The 21008-nt window shown below is 44.6% G+C and overlaps 1 protein-coding gene and 1 pseudogene across 1 annotated transcript in view; one reads left to right on the top strand and one right to left on the bottom strand.

Annotated features, from left to right (window-relative positions):
- LOC126469548 (metal cation symporter ZIP14-like) overlaps positions 1-21008 on the bottom strand; it is a 216535-nt gene that overhangs the window by 132772 nt on the left and 62755 nt on the right. The window lies entirely within an intron of this gene.
- On the top strand, positions 19887-20004 carry LOC126472202 (5S ribosomal RNA; annotated as a pseudogene).

Raw genomic sequence — 21008 nt, 5'->3', positions numbered from 1 at the left:
TACAGCTTTTAAACATTCGCGCGCTCGGGTTACTTGTCACGCGTCCCCCTTCACTGCGGCCGCCGTAATGCCCGAACGTGAAGTGCTGTGCAACAGTGAGTCCCCCAAAATCTGAAGTTTGAAAAGCGGAGGAGCGAATAATAGTACGAAATTAAACCCATATAGTGGAACTCTTACAAGAGTACTCCAGTTTAATAGTGTCAGCTTTACATATATAAAAAAAACATGCATCGATTATATACAAAATTAAATTGCGCTACACTACATGTTGAATGCTGAAGATTAGATGGGTAGATCACATAACTAATGAGGAGGTATTGAACAGAATTGGGGAGAAGAGAAATTTGTGGCACAGCTTGACTAGAAGAAGGTATCGGTTGGTAGGACTTGTTCTGAAGCATCAAGGGATCACCAATTTAGTATTGGAGGGCAGCGTGGAGAGTAAAAATCGTAGAAGGAGACCAAGAGATGAATACACTAACCACATCCAGAAGGATATAGGATGCAGTAGTTACTTGGAGATGAAGAAGCTTGCACAGGATAGAGTAGCATGGAGAGCTGCATCAGACCAGTCCCTGGATTGATGACCACAACAACAACAACATGTTGGAAAACCGTCTCTTTCGTTTCCAGTGCATTTATGAATCGCAATATAAAAATGTTCAAAGCAAAGGGATCTTTGACACCCGCTACACCTTATAAATTGCGCACTTTACTATCATCGAAACAGTATTTAACTGGATATTCACAGTATTCTGGCCGGTCACTGGTGTAGCCGCTTCGATACCACGCGTACTGGAAGACTAACCTAAACGCTGGTGCGTGTAACTGCCTGTAAAGAAGCGACTGTATTTGCAGGACGGTGTTCTGATGAGCGAAGTTTACATCGATACTCAGAAGTCGTACCGAGTTGGTAAACATCCGGATAAACCGCTTGAACACGCGGAAACCAAATATGTCTAGCGGTTGGCAGTGTCTTGTACCTCCTGGTGGCAATATGGAAACGGCGGTGTCTTCTACTCCGTGTCCTTGAAGCACTGACAAACTTTTGTAACCAGAAAACGAGTCCACTATTAAAACTGACCTGTTATCATCTCGGATGATTTTATAAAACACCTCTTCATGCCACTTATAAGTGTTCCTTGTTCACTTTCCCAGAAGATGAGGTGACAACTACAATACTGTCCGCGTGAAAAAAAAAAAAAATGTTTGATACGTGGCACAAACGATCCGATCGACTCTTTTAAAACAATAAACAGAAGTGACTGCAAGTGTCCATCTGCAGATATCGTTGGTATTATTGTGTAGGTACGAGTTGTGTTACTGACGGACTGCACGACTGTGACGACATCTTTTGTCCCTTTTTCGCAAGAGTTCGACCTGACATCATTTCTAAATTAAACCCAGTCTGATCCATATTGTAAACATTCTGTTTACCGACCGCTTCCATAACAGCTCTGGTGTCGGCGACGAATTTTTCACAGGCAGTAATTATGGCTGTTTCATCACATAGCTTTTTGGTGTTGTAACAAGGGTTATGTCACGATCTTACCATGAATACAAAAATGCGGCTCCTCAGGAGCTCTCAGTTCTCTTGTATGGTGTGGAAACATGGACCCTTACAAAGGCAACCACTGCCAGACTCCAAGCCTTTGAACTGTGTCTATACAGAAGAATGTTGAGAATATCATGGACTCAGAAAGTGACAAACGTCCATGTTCTACGTCGAGTTAACAAAAGCCCAGAGCAGATCAACATTATCAAGTGTCGCAAACTACAATACCTTGGCCACTTCATGAGGAATCCAAAACGATATGAGCTGCTTCAACGTATCCTGCAAAGTAAAATCGAGTAAAAGATACCTCCGGAACGAAGAAGAAGTTCCTGGCTCGACAAACTTAGATCAAGGTTTAATATTAGCTCTGAAGAACTGTTTCGCCATGATGATCGCCAACGTCCGAAGCGGACAGGCACGCTAAGAAGAAGAACATGGGTTATCTTTCGAGACACAATACCGTATTTCTTCTTTACCACCCAGCATATGCCACGAAATCATTTAGGCCCCCCTCCACTGCGGCTTGAATGCCCTACGATTGTACGTTAACGTCGTGGATCGCGAAATTATCGCTATATGCATTGTTAAATTTATCTAAACAGATTGTATTTACTATTGCAAGCTTTTGGCGATGCGTGCCTCGGTTTTCGACGTATTTATTCCAAAAATACAGATCCCTTTTCTGTTTTAATAATTTAAAGCTCTTCTTGAGAGTCTTGAAAGACAGATTCCCCTTGTTTCCACTTTTCCAAAACGCAACGATCCGTTGCATATATTCCTCTGTTACGGGCACGGGAAAAGAAGTATTCGACGATTTTATATCGTCAAAGCAATGTCTTTGACTGCACTCCCATGCCCCGTCGAAGCAATTAAAGTGTTCGACGGATGCGACGGTGGTGCAATGATAGCTTCATTATCGCCCTCGTTATCCTCTTGTACACATGCACCCAACGTCAACCCACTGTTTTCTTCTACATTTATTACACCTTCATCTGTGAAGTTGTCTATGATGTCTGCAACGAAGTTGAAAGATATAAGGATAAGAATAAAGAAAGCGTCATGTGCTATCGTTTACCGTGTATAGAAGTTCGTCCAATAACCGCAAATATTGATGCTTACCGGTCACGACTTTCAAGAGTTCTAGTTCTTTGACATTTAATCGCCGCAGTTTAGCCGTCATTCCAGACCGCTCCCGGAGGTGTCGCACGACAGCTTGTGGGTTCGCCGGTATCACGAACACTAACTAACCTCTTGCTAAACTCTGCGCACGGTACTTCGCGTTCGAGCATTACGCAGCTGCGGTAAAGGCCGGTTCCCACCAATGCGCGGCAGCGCGGCGTGCGGCAACGGCAGCGGCAAGCGTTTTCCGCTTTGACGCGGCGGCTCGCGGAATTGGCGTTCCCACCTGGAAGCGGCAGACGCTAGCGGTAGCCAATGACGGACAGCCACTGAGGTACGGGATGGGACCCACCGAAACGACCAGTGTGTTTGAATAACTATATCTTACACCTACACGAAGGAAAGACGAAGTTGGGTGAAGACATACCAATTTTTCATTTTCTGTACAATGTACTCTTCACATATTTCATTATTCATGTTTTCTCATTTCAACATAAACAGATTTCATGACTACCGTTCACAATTGAAACAACGTACGATGAAAGAGATTATTCAGATAGTTAAGCGAGACAAAAATTTAAAATGTGATACAGTAGCAGGTACACGAAAACAGTAAGAACACAAAGGCTAGGTGGAAGGGCTGAAAGTGGAAGCCACCTGATAGAATTTCCCACAGAGCATAATGTAATTATCGCCAGCACCTTGCTTAAGAATCACGAAAGAATAATATAGATTTGGAACAGAGTTTTCGAAACCAGATTTTAAATTGTAAGGCATTTCCTGGTGCAGACGCAAACCTGACTGAAGACTGTCAATAGCAAGAAAAGCATTCTGAAAAAGAAAATTTGTTCACATCGAATATAAATTCTGATGGTTGGATACTATTTTACAAAGGTATTTGTGTGGAGTGTAGCCTTGTATGTAAGTGAAACGTGGACGATGAACACTTCTGTCAAGAAGACAATGGACCCTTTCAAAACGTGGTGATCAATAAGAATGCTGAAGATTAGATACGAGGATCGTGTGACTAAAGAAGAGGTACGGAATTAAATAGAGGAGGAAGAGGAAATTACGGCACAACTTTGACAACAATAGGGGTTAGTTGACAGGACGTATTATGGGGCGTCAAAGAGTGAGGACAAAGGGGTTGGGTGATAGTATTCTGATAATAATCATCTGTTGAAATACTATTCTACTATTTTATCTGTTAATGTAAGCAGTGAATTTACTCTTCCATGCACTCCTCCACAAAACATTTAAACCAAAACTGAAATCAGCTGACACCAATCTTTCAACCACTGTCTGACAACTACTGGATTCACTTTCAACTTTCTATAACTATCACTGGCTAGCCACACACACATACAGATATAAGGAGAACAAAAATAAACAAACATTAGTTTTCAGCATATAATTCTGCAGGTTGGCAACATGTACATAAACAAACCAGACAGGAAGGGACATGAGGTGAACACACTGTAGTTAAGACTTCAAATCAGAGTTCTCGGTAAAACGTCTACTGCTAGTGACAGAAGAAAAAAGAGCGAACATGAAAAAAAGCGGGGCACGTGACAAACAACCTGAGCGCCCGAATGTTTAAAAGCTGTATGTTGAGAGGGCCATACCTGCGTAGTGACTGTATAATGGCCCGAATTTTCGTGTGAGATCGATTCTGATGTTGATATCTAGCTCGTGTGGTTTTTTCTCAAGAATATACAAGGTCGAGTTGATGAAGTTCTCTTATGAGAAGTTGTACGGTGCATTCTATGACAATCAGAGTGACTGGATTCTGTTTACTTTTTGCAGACGCAGTAGTAACTGTGTACCACGATCAAAATACGCTGGATGACGTAGTAGAACTCTACTAATATTGCTCTTTTGGACTTGGGGAAAGGCCGGCCGGAGTGGCCGTGCGGTTCTAGGCGCTACAGTCTGGAACCCAGCGACCGCTACGGTCGCAGGTTCGAATCCTGCCTCGGGCATGGATGTGTGTGATGTCCTTAGGTTAGTTAGGTTTAATTCGTTCTAAGTTCTAGGCGACTGATGACCTCAGAAGTTAAGTCGCATAGTGCTCAGAGCCATTTGAACCATTTTTGACTTGGGGGAAACAACTGACACAATAGTTGCACTAAGGCAACTGATGGAGAGGCACAGAGAAGTACAAGCCGAACGGCATATGGCCTTTATCGATCTTGAGAAGGCATATGACAGGGTGCCGAGGCAAGAGGTATGGAGATGTCTGGGAAGTAAATGCCTGTCAGAAAAATATATCAGGGTGGTAGAAGACATGTATGAAGGTGCAATGACACAATTCAGGAGCAGTGCAGGTGCAAAAAAGGCATTTCCAGTGAGAGTGGGACTACATGAGGGATCTGCTCTCAGTCCATATCTCTTTGACCTTGTCAAAGCGCAGAAACTTGGCCAATTACAAAAGCCCAAGAGAAAAAGATGGAAGTGGCAGAAATGAGAATGTTAAGGTGGATGAGTGGGGTGACTCGAAAGGATAGACTAACGAATGAATACATCAGGGGAACAGTGAAAGTGGGGCCCCATCGGGAAGAAGATCCAAGAAAGTAGGCTAAGATGGTATGGACATGTGCAGAGATGATGGGAGCACCGTGTGGGAAACAGAGAAATCGAAGGATCAAGGAGAAGAGGAAGACCGAAACTGAGATGGAAAGACAAAGTAGCAGGAGACCTACGGGAGAAAGGATGTCTCAGAGAAGAAGCACTGGATAGGCAGTTATGGAAGAGAAGGATCCAGCAAAGCAACGCCGACCCCACATAACGTGGGAAAAGGCTGAGATGATGATGATGATGATGATGAGACTTGGGGAAAACAACTATACACACATGGCGCTACAGTGACTATCAGAAACTAGTATGAACGGACTTCGTGACCCCCAAATACTTTTAAGTTGGAAATTTTGGGGTAGGGGAGAGTGTTGTACCTTGGTACACTTTACAGAATGTCGACTGTACCAGCCCTGTAATGGAGGTTTAACATATTTCCTTACCCATTTTAAATGATGGCATTCACTTTTAAGTGCTGCAGTCTTTTTATGAAATTACAAAAATTACTCCAGAAAATTAAGGTTTTCCCAAATGTGAAAACAATATGGTCATATAACTTGTGTAACGTGGCCATTCTTATCTGATACTATCCACTAACATATTTCAGAGGACGATATGCATATTCCCTTGATCAAATAGTCGTTCAGTTACACTGCTCTGTAACTGCAGATCTGGATTAGGTTCGCCAGTGGCTGTTTTAATTTCACTGTTCCGTGTCTTTACCTTTTCTTTCTATTACAGTGGAGGTTTCCAAGTGTTGAAAGTGTACAAGTTGGCTGCAAGGGTTAACAATCCTTTTAAGAGGAGCTGACCATCATAAAACCGTTCAGTCCTAGTACAGTAGCAGTCTCGTGTAGCCAGACCGGCGTTCGCGTCCATTATCGTGGCTTCTCAGAGGCTGTGATGTTCGTTTCGATGCCTCGAAATAATGCTCAGCTTAAATTTTCGGAATCCAACGTTCTGCTCGGGTCATATTCGTTCTGGGCCGCACGTGCTTTTTCATTGTGTTTTTGTGCAGAGCATCAGATAGGCCCTCTTCAGAATTTCTGCCTTCCTGCACACCTAAGAGCACTATTTGTTCAACATAACGAAAATTCACAAGAATAGGAGATTGTTTAACATCCTCACTCGAGTTTTACTGGTCGATGCTCCTGATATTTGCCGCCATAGGCCAGCGAGTTCCTCTGATTTGACGAAAAACAGCTGAGTTTCAGTGCAGCCGGGAGGAAAACACTTCGGATTGGCAGAGTAAAGAATTCATGTTACGCTTTTGCAGAATTTAGGACAGGAGTGAGACTTCATTAGAGATACTGAAGACACGAGATCCGCTGCTACTAGAAGGATGTCCGTACTTAAGCAATAAGTACAAAGAGAAGGCCGAAATCACTTTCTCCAGCCGTCGCACCCGCCGGTGTCGTTCATATGTGAAGTTTAATTCGCCCCCTTCAGGAGCTTGTTGCTCTCGATGCATACTTTGGCGGTCTTATGGTGTTCACTCCGACCTTTCGGTTTGCTTTCTACATTTAACTAACGACCCGTAAAGTCACTGGGCATGTCTACGAATTATTATCGAAACACTGTTTCATCCTCTCTAGCACCTGTGCCAAGGTTATACTTTAGAGTTATGATCCCTTGTCCATTTGTCAACGGTCCTTTTTAATGTATCAGTCTCCTGTTTCAGGACAATAAATCTAATTCTTATAGTGACCATTTGTTTCCATTCAGAGCTAGAAGACCTCTCCTTCCATTAATATATCTATGTGGGTGGTGTGTTATCCATTTGTTTCACACATAATTGGACCACCTCTACTAATATTCATTTAAATAAGGCGTTTCCACTGTGTGACGGTATCCTTGTCTTAAATTAATTGTACATGATCATTTGGGGTGGTTCGTCTCTCCGTTGGTGACCAGAGTATGGTCCTGTGCATCATAGGGAATGCACGCAACAACGACACCTCTAACTAGGAACAAAAATTTGACTGAAATTCGAAAGTGCTGCAGTCGGGAAAATCTTGGCGATACTGCGCTTTATAGTCTATCTGTTACATTATCGCTCTGCTAAATAAAAATAATCAGTAAGTGACATCAAATTTAGCAGAAGTATTATCAAAAACCCGTTACAAATTAAACACATTTTCAAACAGAAGCTATTGGAAACTAACTCAAATTTCCATTTTCAAGACAGGTAAAAGCGTTAAGACATGAAAGAAACTCAGTTCATTTGCAAGTGTCACATGTTCCATGATAAAAGATTTTCTTCAGTTTTAAGGTACAAGATGGTGCACGACTGATGGAGTAGGCTCACCTGTCCACATGTTATATAAATGGTTCTAAAAATGTATAGCATTTTAATTACCATAAAATCTTGTACCTGAAAAATTAACAATATATTCCAAATAGGTTTACTCCATTATACAGCGCTTAAATGTGTAGAACGCGAATTATTTGCAGTTGCTTCGCGAAACACAACCTCATGTCCAACAACAACAAAAACTGAAGAAAATCTCAGAAACTAAATTTTTACCTCCTCGGTTGCTGAAGATTAGATACGTAATTCAGAAACTAATGAACAGGTACTGAGTCGAACTGCAGAGGAAAAAAGTGCCGTACGACTTGGCTGAAAGAAGGGATCGGTTGGTAGGACAAACCCAGAGACATCCAGAAATAGTCAGTTTCGTAATTGAGTGTTACGTGTTGAGTAAAAGTTATTGAGAGAGACCAATATTTCACTACTGTAAACAGATTCAAATGGATGTGGTGCAAATGTATATGATCCCACTTCTGGTCACCAGTTGTAAATGTATACAAGGTTTGGGAAAGGGGGGAGGCGGTTGTTCCATGTGCCTCGTGACGACAGGGTGCAGGAGGTCGAGCGGTCAGGATTATAGAGTGGGCATCCAGGGCTGCCGTTAAATAACAAAACAGGAAATTAGGTACAATAAAGAGGATGTATTTCAATGCACAGTGTACAAGGGGCGCGCCTGGGGTCGGAAGTTACCAGGTTTAGGCCAGTCTAGGAGGTCGAACAATTAATTGAAATGGGCAATGGAAGGAGAAGCGGTTCATGTTAACTTACGTTGGTGGTCGGGCGTGAAAAGCAGAGCCAGAGGCTCTGCCTTCCGAAAAGACGTCTGTTCTGCTCGAGGTCTGGATTACAAGAGAGAGAAGCAAGTGTGTTCTGCACCGCAGACCACTCCGGCGTCCACACACGTGATCGGTATCCCGCGCACGCTATTGGCTAAAACCAATGGTGTGAATTCTCTGGCAGTTTCAGCAGAGGGCTCAATGCGTCTCTTGTCAGCACCTTTAACTGGACAGTACTGCCTCGGTTTTGAAAGACAAGCGACTTATATCACGTAGGCACAGCGTAAGTTACTCGGGGATAACACATGTAAAGATTTTACTGGGTCTTTGGAATAAATTTTTTAAACCAATTGCCTAAAATATTCCTTGACTGGCTGCGACCATGTACAGTGGGCTGCACTTATGCAAAGATGAAGAAGTTTGCACAAGATAGACCGTCGTGGAGAGCTGCATAAACCAGTGTTCGGAATGAAGACCACAACAACAACAAAGCATCTGAAAACATTTTGTAAAATAGACTTGCACACATATTTGAAGCATTCATTTCTGGTCAACAGAGACTCGTGAATAACTGTATTAGAGACCCATAAGTAGTGGCCTGTAGCCCATACCCCTTCTGCCAGGATGACGGCGTCACAAACCCCACGAGACACCGAAAGCACTGCGGAGCCATCATGATGCATGACCGTTCAGCTAGCGCCCACACTCAGACTGATTAGTCAGACATGGATCGAAACAATACGCCCTTCGGCCAGTAGACCCCAAAATGTGCTCAAAAGCGCTGAGATCTCCCCTAAGATATCGGCAGAAAGGGCCACATTTCATCCCATGTGAAAATTTCTGACACGGGAATCCTCCGTCAACTGACTAAAAAGGTGCCCGTTTGGCATTACTTCGTGTGGTTTTTAAAGTACTCATACGCTGTTATCATCGTATACCAATGTGTTCGGTGACGTTTCTTCATACCTGAAGCGTCCGTTCCATGTGTTACAGCAACCCATGCAAATCGCTGCACACTGTGACAAGTGATAAGCAAAAGCAGAGGTGTGAGGCGATGACTTGGGCACACCATAACAGGAGGAATTTTTGGCCGGGATACCACATCTAGGGTTGCTCGGCCACCTAGATTAAGTCTTTATATTTGACGCCACTGAGGGGACTTGCGTGCCGATGATGATTAAATGATGATGAGGACTACATACACCCAGTCACCGAGCGGATAAAATCTCCGACCCAGTCGGGAATCTCAACTGGATCCCCCGAGTAGCACTCGGCCTCAGTGAACGATCAGCTGCAGAGGCGGACAGAACCTTATTCTGGACGATATGGCTCTTTTGTCCTGAACTGAGCTTACAAGTCATTTAGTGCAGTGTGACCCGTGGAACCGCTGTTAAAATACGCTGTAGTAGGTGGCCTTCAGCAGCTTGTACCCACATCAGCTGAGTCTAGCAGCGGAAATTTTCCCCGAATCGTGGTACAGCGCACCCGTTGCATGGACTGAGAGATGAGTGTTACTAATCGGTCACTCAAAATATTTCCTCGATCAGATGCGCTGAATCACGTGTAATATATCATTCCCGGCGCAGCTGCTTGGCTGTTGTGGACACAGGGCTGGTTGTCGGTATCTGGGGGAATGGGAGCTTTGTCCACCCTTGAGTGATGGGCCCGTAAAGCTTTTGAATGGAATGTGGACAGGCGTACGAGCTAGTGAAGTCCTACAATGGCAGGAATTCTCCAGCATCTATTTGAACTAAACTTTTGAATTTATTTATCATTCAGCATAAACATTTGGACACGAAAGGTACTTTGGACATTTAAGTTATTCCAGCTGAAGAGCTAAGAAAACAAGTACATAAAATTTAATGTACATTAGTTTTAAAATAGATATGAAACATGCAGTAAAACGAATAGCATAATGCGTCATGCAAAAAATGGGCTGTGAGAGGAGCCAATAAGGGAAACATTAAAGTTTTCGTTAAAATGAGCAGTTGCATGAACATTAAAATCAAAAATGAAAAGAACCTTGAAATGAATAACAAGAAAGTTAATAAAAGGAACGCCGGTTCTAGGCGCTTCAATTTGGAACCGCGCGACCGCTACGGTCGCAGGTTTCTACATCTACATTTCTACATTTATACTCCGCAAGCCACCCAACGGTGTATGGCGGAGGGCACTTTACGTGCCACTGTCATTACCTCCCTTTCCTGTTCCAGTCGCGTATGGTTAGCGGGAAGAACGACTGTCTGAAAGCCTCCGTGCGTGCTCTAATCTCTCTAATATTACATTCGTGATCTCCTCGGGAGGTATAAGTAGGGGGAAGCAATATATTCGATACCTCATCCAGAAACGCACCCTCTCGAAACCTGGCGAGCAAGCTACACCACGATGCAGAGCGCCTCTCTTGCAGAGTCTGCCACTTGAGTTTATTAAACATCTCCGTAACGCTATCACGGTTACCAAATAACCCTGTGACGAAACGCGCCGCTCTTCTTTGGATCTTCTCTATCTCCTTCGTCAAACCGATCTGGTACGGATCCCACACTGATGAGCAATACTCAAGTATAGGTCGAACGAGTGTTTTGTAAGCCACCTCCTTTGTTGATGGACTACATTTTCTAAGCACTCTCCCAATGAATCTCAACTTGGTACCCGCCTTACCAACAATTAATTTTATATGATCATTCCACTTCAAATCGTTCCGCACGCATACTCCCAGATATTTTACAGAAGTAACTGCTACCAGTGTTTGTTCCGCTATCATATAATCATACAATAACGGATCCTTCTTTCTATGTATTCGCAATACATTACATTTGTCTATGTTAAGGGTCAGTTGCCACTCCCTGCACCAAGTGCCTATCCGCTGCAGATCTTCCTGCATTTCTCTACAATTTTCTAATGCTGCAACTTCTCTGTATACTACAGCATCATCCGCGAAAAGCCGCATGGAACTTCCAACACTATCTACCAGGTCATTTATATATATTGTGAAAAGAAATGGTCCCATAACACTCCCCTGTGGCACGCCAGAGGTTACTTTAACGTTTGTAGACGTCTCTCCATTGATAACAACATGCTGTGTTCTGTTTGCTAAAAACTCTTCAATCCAGCCACACAGCTGGTCTGATATTCCGTAGGCTCTTACTTTGTTTATCAGGCGACAGTGCGGAACAGTATCGAACGCCTTCCGGAAGTCAAGAAAAATAGCATCTACCTATGAACAAATAAAGCGAGTTGGTTCTCACACGATCGCTGTTTCCGGAATCCATGTTAATTCCTACATAGTAGATTCTGGGTTTCCAAAAACGACATGATACTCGAGCAAAAAACATGTTCTAAAATTCTACAACAGATCGACGTCAGAGATATAGGTCTATAGTTTTGCGCATCTGCTCGACGACCCTTCTTGAAGACTGGGACTATCTGTGCTCTTTTCCAATCATTTGGAACCCTCCGTTCCTCTAGAGACTTGCGGTACACGGCTGTTAGAAGGGGGGCAAGTTCTTTCGCGTACTCTGTGTAGAATCGAATTGGTATCCCGTTAGGTCCAGTGGACTTTCCTCTATTGAGTGATTCCAGTTGCTTTTCTATTCCTTGGACACTTATTTCGATGTCAGCCATTTTTTCGTTCGGGCGAGGATTTAGAGAAGGAACTGCAGTGCGGTCTTCCTCTGTGAAACAGCTTTGGAAAAAGGTGTTTAGTATTTCAGCTTTACGCGTGTCATCCTCTGTTTCAATGCCATCATCATCCCGTAGTGTCTGGATATGCTGTTTCGAGCCACTTACTGATTTAACGTAAGACCAGAACTTCCTAGGATTTTCTGTCAAGTCGGTAAATAGAATTTTACTTTCGAATTCACTGAACGCTCCACGCATAGCCCTCCTTACGCTAACTTTGACATCGTTTAGCTTCTGTTTGTCTGAGAGGTTTTGGCTGCGTTTAAACTTGGAGTGGAGCTCTCTTTGCTTTCGCAGTAGTTTCCTAACTTTGTTGTTGTACCACGGTGGGTTTTTCCCGTCCCTCACAGTTTTACTCGGCACGTACCTGTCTAAAACGCATTTTACGATTGCCTTGAACTTTTTCCATAAACACTCAACATTGTCAGTGTCGGAACAGAAATTTTCGTTTTGATCTGTTAGGTAGTCTGAAATCTACCTTCTATTACTCTTGCTAAACAGATAAACCTTCCTCGGGCATGTATGTGTGTGATGTCCTTAGGTTAGTTAGGTTTAAGTAGTTCTAAGTTCCAGGAGACTTATGACCTCAGATGTTAAGTCCCATAGTGCTCAGAGCCATTTGAACCATAAAAGGAACAATGAAATAAATAAAGTTGACTGGATTTCCATCATGGGCAGCAAGCACCAACATTAAATATTAAGGTCCAAGCCAACCATCCAGGAAACCTAAGCATCCTTCAGTTCATATTGATCTGTTTTTGGCCCTCGGTACTCTCTGACATTGCAGTCACTCACAATAAGATCTACTGTCGGACGCAGAGCACACAGTCATACTGGGGGTTTGGGATTTGCCCCATTTGTACAGAAAGTCCTGGCAGACTCCATGTGATATTCGAATCCTGTTAAGAGCTTTCCTCTGTCGCTGGGGAAGTTCGAAACTAATCGGTCTTTGTGTAGAGTCGAAGGGGATCAGTGAATTGTCAAGTTGTCTTCGCTCCAGTCCGTCCGCCACTATGCCATGATCTTCAAGTCTGTGTCTAGTAGTTGCTCCGCTAAGACTAGTGGAGGTTTCCTGGGCGTCAGCCTTCTCATTGATAAATGAGGAATGTCCTTACGCTCTGGCAGTTCTGGGTCACTTTGAATCCTGTTCAATTGATGGACCAAGAAGCCCTTTCTGTGCAGTGGAGGTCGGACAGTGCGGGTAACAATTGAGGGGTGTACTTTTGATGGATCTACTGATTATACGTATTTTCCGTTGGAAAAAGGAGCCCTATGCAAAGGAGTATCATTAGCACAATCCGGAAATGACCAATGAACTTTCCTGCATCCTGCTCGTGAACTTAGTTGACGGCAAGCCTGGATGTAAAACAATTTTCGTGGAGCTGCCTAGAGAGGTGGCGTAATCGAGGAGTCGGTGGGCAGCCGTCAAGGCTGTAGGAAGTCAGTTGTAGGTCCTGCGTGAAGTTTTAAGAGTGTCGAATTTGTCACACTGGGAGTAAGTGAGCATCAGTGAGTAATAAAGTTGCCCTCTGAGTACGGAAGCCCTAGAAGAGTGTGCAAGTACGTCGTTGTGCGCGGGTGGGGAATCCAGTCCTCCCGCCGTTCTGGGCGAGTGCGTCTGTTTAGTGAGTGAGCATGTGCTCGATAGTCACAGGCCTCGTATCAGAGCGGATAGCTAGTTACAAGTGGCCCTTGATAAAAATGGCAAACTTAGCGAAATATGAGTCAATAAATTCCAGTTGTGACCGCTGGAAATTTGAAATGTTGTGTTTTTCTATTTCTCGGATTTTGACTTTGAACTGTTATACTGCCTGGTTTTTGAAAGAGATTGTCGGCGAGAGTTGTTAGAAACCAGCTGCAGGCGATGTACTCACTGTTTGCAGATAATGTTTTCCCATCTACTTGTGTGCTTAGAGTCTTTATGAAAATAGTTGCAGTGCTACAGGGCATTTATGCTAGTATACTAGTAGTGACAACTTTCACGCTGTTTCACGTGTCAAGAGATGCTAGCGACCCTTTTTTGATTGATTCAGTAGTGCAACAGTGCAGAGAATCCGCCAATAGACGTTTACGAGTAAATCCGAGGAGCAATGCGCCGCATAGTTTGGCTCGCGCCCAGCACATCGGTAGGAGCGCCTGGTTTTTGGCCGCGGCCGCGAGATGGACTGAAGTTCGCCTGCCCTCTGTTCGCGTCACGCCCATAGCCAGTACAAGTGCTAACGACATTCCACCGCTTGACACGCTGACCAATCCTATTCGTCTTGGCGATGGCATCTCTCTCTAATTCAGTTGCTTATGAAAGTATCTTAGATACAGGATGTGACAGGTATAAGTACAGATATTTCTGTTGACTGAGGACAGTGTACTGAACAACATTACACCAGTATTTACGTAGAGCAGTAAGTTGGCGGTGCTGTCATTTATACTCAGGTGATTCATGTGAACAAGTTTCCGACGTGATTACGGCCGCACGACGGGACTTAATACACTTTGAACGCGAATGGTGGCTGGAGCTAGACGCATGGAATATCCCATTTCGGAAATCGTATGAAATTCAGTATTCTGCGCTCCAGAGTATCAATAGTGTGCCGAGAATACCAAATTTTTGGCATTATCTCTCGCTACGGACAATGCAGTGCTCGACGGCCTTCGCTTAATGACGGCGAGCAGAGGCGCTTGCGTAGAGTTGTCAGTGCTAATAGATAAGCAACGCTGCGCGAAATAACCGCAGAAATCAATGTAGAACGTACGACGAACGTATCCGTTAGGACATTGCGCTTAATTTGGCGTTATTAGGAGGTATCTCACGACTTTTGTCACCTCGGTGTAGAGACAGTAGTAACGAAGTAATAAATCTGTTGAACAGAACATCAAGATAATATTTTTCTTCTAAATAAAATTATATATATATACAGGGTGTTTCAAAAATGACCGATATATTTGAAACGGCAATAAAAACTAAACGAGCAGCGATATAAATACACCGTTTGTTGCAATATGCTTGGGACAACAGTACATTTTCAGGCAGACAAACTTTCGAAATTACAGTAGTTACAATTTTCAACAACAGATGGCGCTGCGGTCTGGGAAACTCTATAGTACGATATTTTCCACATATCCACCATGCGTAGCAATAATATGGCGTAGTCTCTGAATGAAATTACCCGAAACCTTTGACAACGTGTCTGGCGGAATGGCTTCACATGCAGATGAGATGTACTGCTTCAGCTGTTCAATTGTTTCTGGATTCTGGCGGTACACCTGGTCTTTCAAGTGTCCCCACAGTAAGAAGTCACAGGGGTTCATGCCTGGCGAATAGGGAGGCCAATCCACGCCGCTTCCTGTATGTTTCGGATAGCCCAAAGCAATCACACGATCATCGAAATATTCATTCAGGAAACTAAAGATGTCGGCCGTGCGATGTGGCCGGGCACCATCTTGCATAAACCACGAGGTGTTCGCAGTGTCGTCTAAGGCAGTTTGTACCGCCACAAATTCACGAAGAATGTCCAGATAGCGTGATGCAGTAATCGTTTCGGATCTGAACAATGGGCCAATGATTCCTTTGGAAGAAATGGCGGCCCAGACCAGTACATTTTGAGGATGCAGGGACGATGGGACTGCAACATGGGGCTTTTCGGTTCCCCATATGCGCCAGTTCTGTTTATTGACGAAGCCGTCCAGGTAAAAATAAGCTTCGTCAGTAAACCAAATGCTGCCCACATGCATATCGCTGTCATCAATCTTGTGCACTATATCGTTAGCGAATGTCTCTCGTGCAGCAATGGTAGCGGCGCTGAGCGGTTGCCGCGTTTGAATTTTGTATGGATAGAGGTGTAAACTCTGGCGCATGAGACGATATGTGGACGTTGGTGTCATTTGGACCGCAGCTGCAACACAGCGAATGGAAACCCGAGGCTGCTGTTGGATCACCTGCTGCACTAGCTGCGCGTTGCCCTCTGTGGTTGCCGTACGCGGTCGCCCTACCTTTCCAGCACGTTCATCCCTCAGGTTCCCAGTCCGTTGACATTTTTCAAACAGATTCTTTATTGTATCGCTTTTCGGTCCTTTGGTTACATTAAACCTCCGTTGAAAACTTCGTCTTGTTGCAACAATACTGTGTTCTAGGCGGTGGAATTCCAACACCAGAAAAATCCTCTGTTCTAAGGAATAAACCATGTTGTCTACAGCACACTTGCACGTTGCTAACAGTACACGCTTACAGCAGAAAGACGACGTACAGAATGGCGCACCCACAGACTGCGTTGTCTTCTATATCTTTCACATCATTTGCAGCGCCATTTGTTGTTGAAAATTGTAACTACTGTAATTTCGAAAGTTTGTCCGCCTGAAAATGTACTGTTGTCCCAAGCATATTGCAACAAACGGTGTATTTCTATCGCTGCTCGTTTAGTTTTTATTGCCGTTTCAAATATACCGGTCATTTTTGAAATACTCTGTATATATATATATATATATATATATATATATATATATATATATATATATATATATATATATATATACGAAATAAACGAGTGCTTACTTTTTCACGGACTTTAATCACAGCATCATCTCCTGGGTTGAGTGAGGTGGTCTTCTTCTGAATAAACACTGACGATTACTGATTCTAATCAACCCAAAAATTTCGGAAACGCAATCCTACGTTTCAAGTTACCCGAAATAGAAGTCAAATTATAGTGTACTTTGAAACTGAACTTTGGGCTAATGAAAAGGATTGTAAATTTGTGTACTACACTCCTGGAAATTGAAATAAGAACACCGTGAATTCATTGTCCCAGGAAGGGGAAACTTTATTGACACATTCCTGGGGTCGGATACATCACATGATCACACTGACAGAACCACAGGCACATAGACACAGGCAACAGAGCATGCACAATGTCGGCACTAGTACAGTGTATATCCACCTTTCGCAGCAATGCAGGCTGCTATTCTCCCATGGAGACGATCGTAGAGATGCTGGATGTAGTCCTGTGGAACGGCTTGCCATGCCATTTCCACCTGGCGCCTCAGTTGGACCAGCGTTCGTGCTGGACGTGCAGACCGCGTGAGACGACGCTTCATCCAGTCCCAAACATGCTCAATGGGGGACAGATCCGGAGATCTTGCTGGCCAGGGTAGTTGACTTACACCTTCTAGAGCACGTTGGGTGGCACGGGATACATGCGGACGTGCATTGTCCTGTTGGAACAGCAAGTTCCCTTGCCGGTCTATAAATGGTAGAACGATGGGTTCGATGACGGTTTGGATGTACCGTGCACTATTCAGTGTCCCCTCGACGATCACCAGTGGTGTACGGCCAGTGTAGGAGATCGCTCCCCACACCATGATGCCGGGTGTTGGCCCTGTGTGCCTCGGTCGTATGCAGTCCTGATTGTGGCGCTCACCTGCACGGCGCCAAACACGCATACGACCATCATTGGCACCAAGGCAGAAGCGACTCTCATCGCTGAAGACGACACGTCTCCATTCGTCCCTCCATTCACGCCTGTCGCGACACCACTGGAGGCGGGCAGCACGATGTTGGGGCGTGAGCGGAAGACGGCCTAACGGTGTGCGGGACCGTAGCCCAGCTTCATGGAGACGGTTGCGAATGGTCCTCGCCGATACCCCAGGAGCAACAGTGTCCCTAATTTGCTGGGAAGTGGCGGTGCGGTCCCCTACGGCACTGCGTAGGATCCTACGGTCTTGGCGTGCATCCGTGCGTCGCTGCGGTCCGGTCCCAGGTCGACGGGCACGTGCACCTTCCGCCGACCACTGGCGACAACATCGATGTACTGTGGAGACCTCACGCCCCACGTGTTGAGCAATTCGGCGGTACGTCCACCCGGCCTCCCGCATGCCCACTATACGCCATCGCTCAAAGTCCGTCAACTGCACATACGGTTCACGTCCCCGCTGTCGCGGCATGCTACCAGTGTTAAAGACTGCAATGGAGCTCCGTATGCCACGGCAAACTGGCTGACACTGACGGCGGCGGTGCACAAATGCTGCGCAGCTAGCGCCATTCGACGGCCAACACCGCGGTTCCTGGTGTGTCCGCTGTGCCGTGCGTGTGATCATTGCTTGTACAGCCCTCTCGCAGTGTCCGGAGCAAGTATGGTGGGTCTGACACACCGGTGTCAATGTGTTCTTTTTTCCATTTCCAGGAGTGTATGTACTTAAATTAAAACAACTCGGTACTTACAAATAAATTTTGAAGAAAGCAAATTCTGCATCACATCTTATTCTTATAATAGAATGAACAAAACATCAACTGACAGTGGTCGCGTTCGAAACGGATCCGTCGTATTCGTCCACACGTTGCTAAAAACTGGATCCTGCATCACAATAACACACCATCCCGTACTGCACTGTCTGTCGGGTGTTTTTCAGATCAAAGTCCATTGCAGTGCTGCCACAACCCCCTTATCCACCGAACACGGCTCCATGTAATTCTTTTTGTATTCTCAAAACTTAAGTCAGTTGTTAAAGGATACCATTTCGCAACAGTGCAGGACATCCAAACAACTGTAACAAGGGCTTGTGTTGGTATGCCAGAAGATGAGTTCTAGAGACGCTACGAACAATGGAAACACCGATGGAGTGTGTGTGAGCAGGCACAAGGGTGATAATTTGAAGGTGATACCAGAGAAGTTGTTTAAAAATGTGAGAAATGCTGTTTTTTCTAACCAGTCTCATAACTTTGTTGTCGCATGTCGCATGTTTGTGACGTAACTCAAAGGATCATGTATTATAACCAAAAGCGCGTCTTTAAAATTATCCATTATTCACAGCAGACCACCTGTGGGATTGTGGAGCCTTTTTCCTATCATTTCATCCGACCTCACTTCTTCTTAAGACGCCGATCACCGCGTTAGACCCTCTGATCACGGGAGAATCGCAGTGAGACTACTGCATACAGTGCTCGACATTACTGGATCAGACTCACGTATACCAATTCATGTATATTTCATTTTCTGTTCATATTGTAAATAACACTGATCATATTTTATTCATTTACTAAATATTTTGAGTATTCATAGTTAGCCAACCGTGTCGTGCCAACTATGGACACAACAATATGTTTCATTAAAAATCAATATAGAGCACTATCGACATCACGATTAGCGATTTCAGCCCTAATGATACTGTCCATCCGCTGTGGGCAGATATTTCCACATTGGCATATGTATGAAGCTTTTCGCGCTTTTTGTCACTCCATAAGACACTACCTATGATCTCGTCGTTGTTGATAATAGTAACGACTGGCTTTCGATGGAAAACTTGTGCTATGATGCCGCGGCTGCCAGGGGGCAACTCTCATGTTGCTTCAGGCCATTGAGGGTACACTTCTTTGTTACAAATGTGTCAAGGCGGCTGTAGTGTCAAAGCTTCTTGTACCTTCTGACATAAGTTGTGCAGGTAGCAAACAAGTGTTGAAGACTATTGACACAAAGAAATGGTTCAAATGGCTCTGAGCACTATGCGACTTAACTTCTGAGGTCATCAGTCGCCTAGAACTTAGAACGAATGAAACCTAACTAACCTAAGGACATCACACACATCCATGCCCGAGGCCGGATTCGAACCTGCGACCGTAGCGGTCGCTCGGCTCCAGACTGCAGCGCCTAGAACCGCACGGCCACTCCGGCCGGCACTATTGACACAGATCGTTACCACTGACCGCTTCATCGTTAGCAGTTCCCTGACGCAAGGGCATATAACTATCATCTCTCAGCAATTTCTAAATTAGTTTAGTCTTGCTCATCTTCAATTGTGGGGTATATGTCTTTTATAAACTGGTTCAAGCTACTTGTACCGAATCGAGCTGTTGTAGTCGTCTTTTTGAACCATTACAGCTGTAGACAGCAACGGCCTTGCTGCAGTGGATACACCGGTTCCCATCAGATCACCGAAGTTAAGCGCTGTCGGGCGTGGCCGGCACTTGGATGGGTGACCATCCGGGCCGCCATGTGCTGTTGCCATTTTTCGGGGTGCACTCAGCCTCGTGATGCCAATTGAGGAGCTCCTCGACCGAATAATAGCGGCTCCGGTCAAAGAAAACCATCATAACGACCGGGAGAGCGGTGTGCTGACCACACGACCCCCCCTACCCGCATCCTCAGCCGAGGATGACACGGCGGTCGGATGGTACCGATGGGCCACTTGTGGTCTGAAGACGGAACGCACAGCTGTAGACGCTCACAGCCGAAATCTTCTTGTTATTTACCAACTAGCTGGTTGTTGTATCGATTAAGGAACACTAAAATAATAACTCCTTTGTGTGCCGTAAAAATATTCAGTTTAATTGTGTGGCACTGTTTCGCTTTTCCCCCTGAAGCCCTGCCATGACAATTTGCAGCTCTTCTACTGTTGGACCCCTACCTAGCACGTTGCGCAAATGTTAAGGTGCTCACGTTCGGTATATCAGCATAGAATTATGTGTACAAATGAGGGAACTAGGAGCTTACTTTCAGGCATTGCCTCGAAATAATTCTTTTATGTGAACACCTGCTTTTGCGTAACTGTTTGATTCACTGCACTCATCCAGATTTAGGCTTACATGGTTTCCTTAAATCGCCCAGTCAGATTCCTGGGCGGTTTCTGTGAATATGACATAGTCTATTCGCTTTCCTCTCCTTACCCAGTCAGAGCCATGTTCCATACCTAAAGACCTCATCATCGACGGAATCGTTCTTCCATTTCACCCATCTCTGTACGTAAGAGAGAAGAGAAATATGTTTTTGAAGTCAACGTGAACGTATGTTTGTAATAGAAGAAAGTGAGGAACTTAGTGAAGATAACACTAGAAAGAAATTCAAAAATACAGAAAATATTTCATGTGAATAATCTTATCACCAAATGTCAAGACCTCTTATCAGCAAGCGCTCAAGTGTGGCAATTGTTTTAAATGCAAGAGGAAGGAATTATAACTTGTTCACTGGCCCGTCCTATGACTAGAGCGTTCCCTATCAAAAAAGAAGCGGAG

This window comes from Schistocerca serialis, chromosome 3, assembly GCF_023864345.2.
Source record: "Schistocerca serialis cubense isolate TAMUIC-IGC-003099 chromosome 3, iqSchSeri2.2, whole genome shotgun sequence".
In the NCBI taxonomy this organism is placed as follows: domain Eukaryota; kingdom Metazoa; phylum Arthropoda; class Insecta; order Orthoptera; family Acrididae; genus Schistocerca; species Schistocerca serialis.
This window is presented reverse-complemented; position numbering and strand designations above follow the sequence as displayed.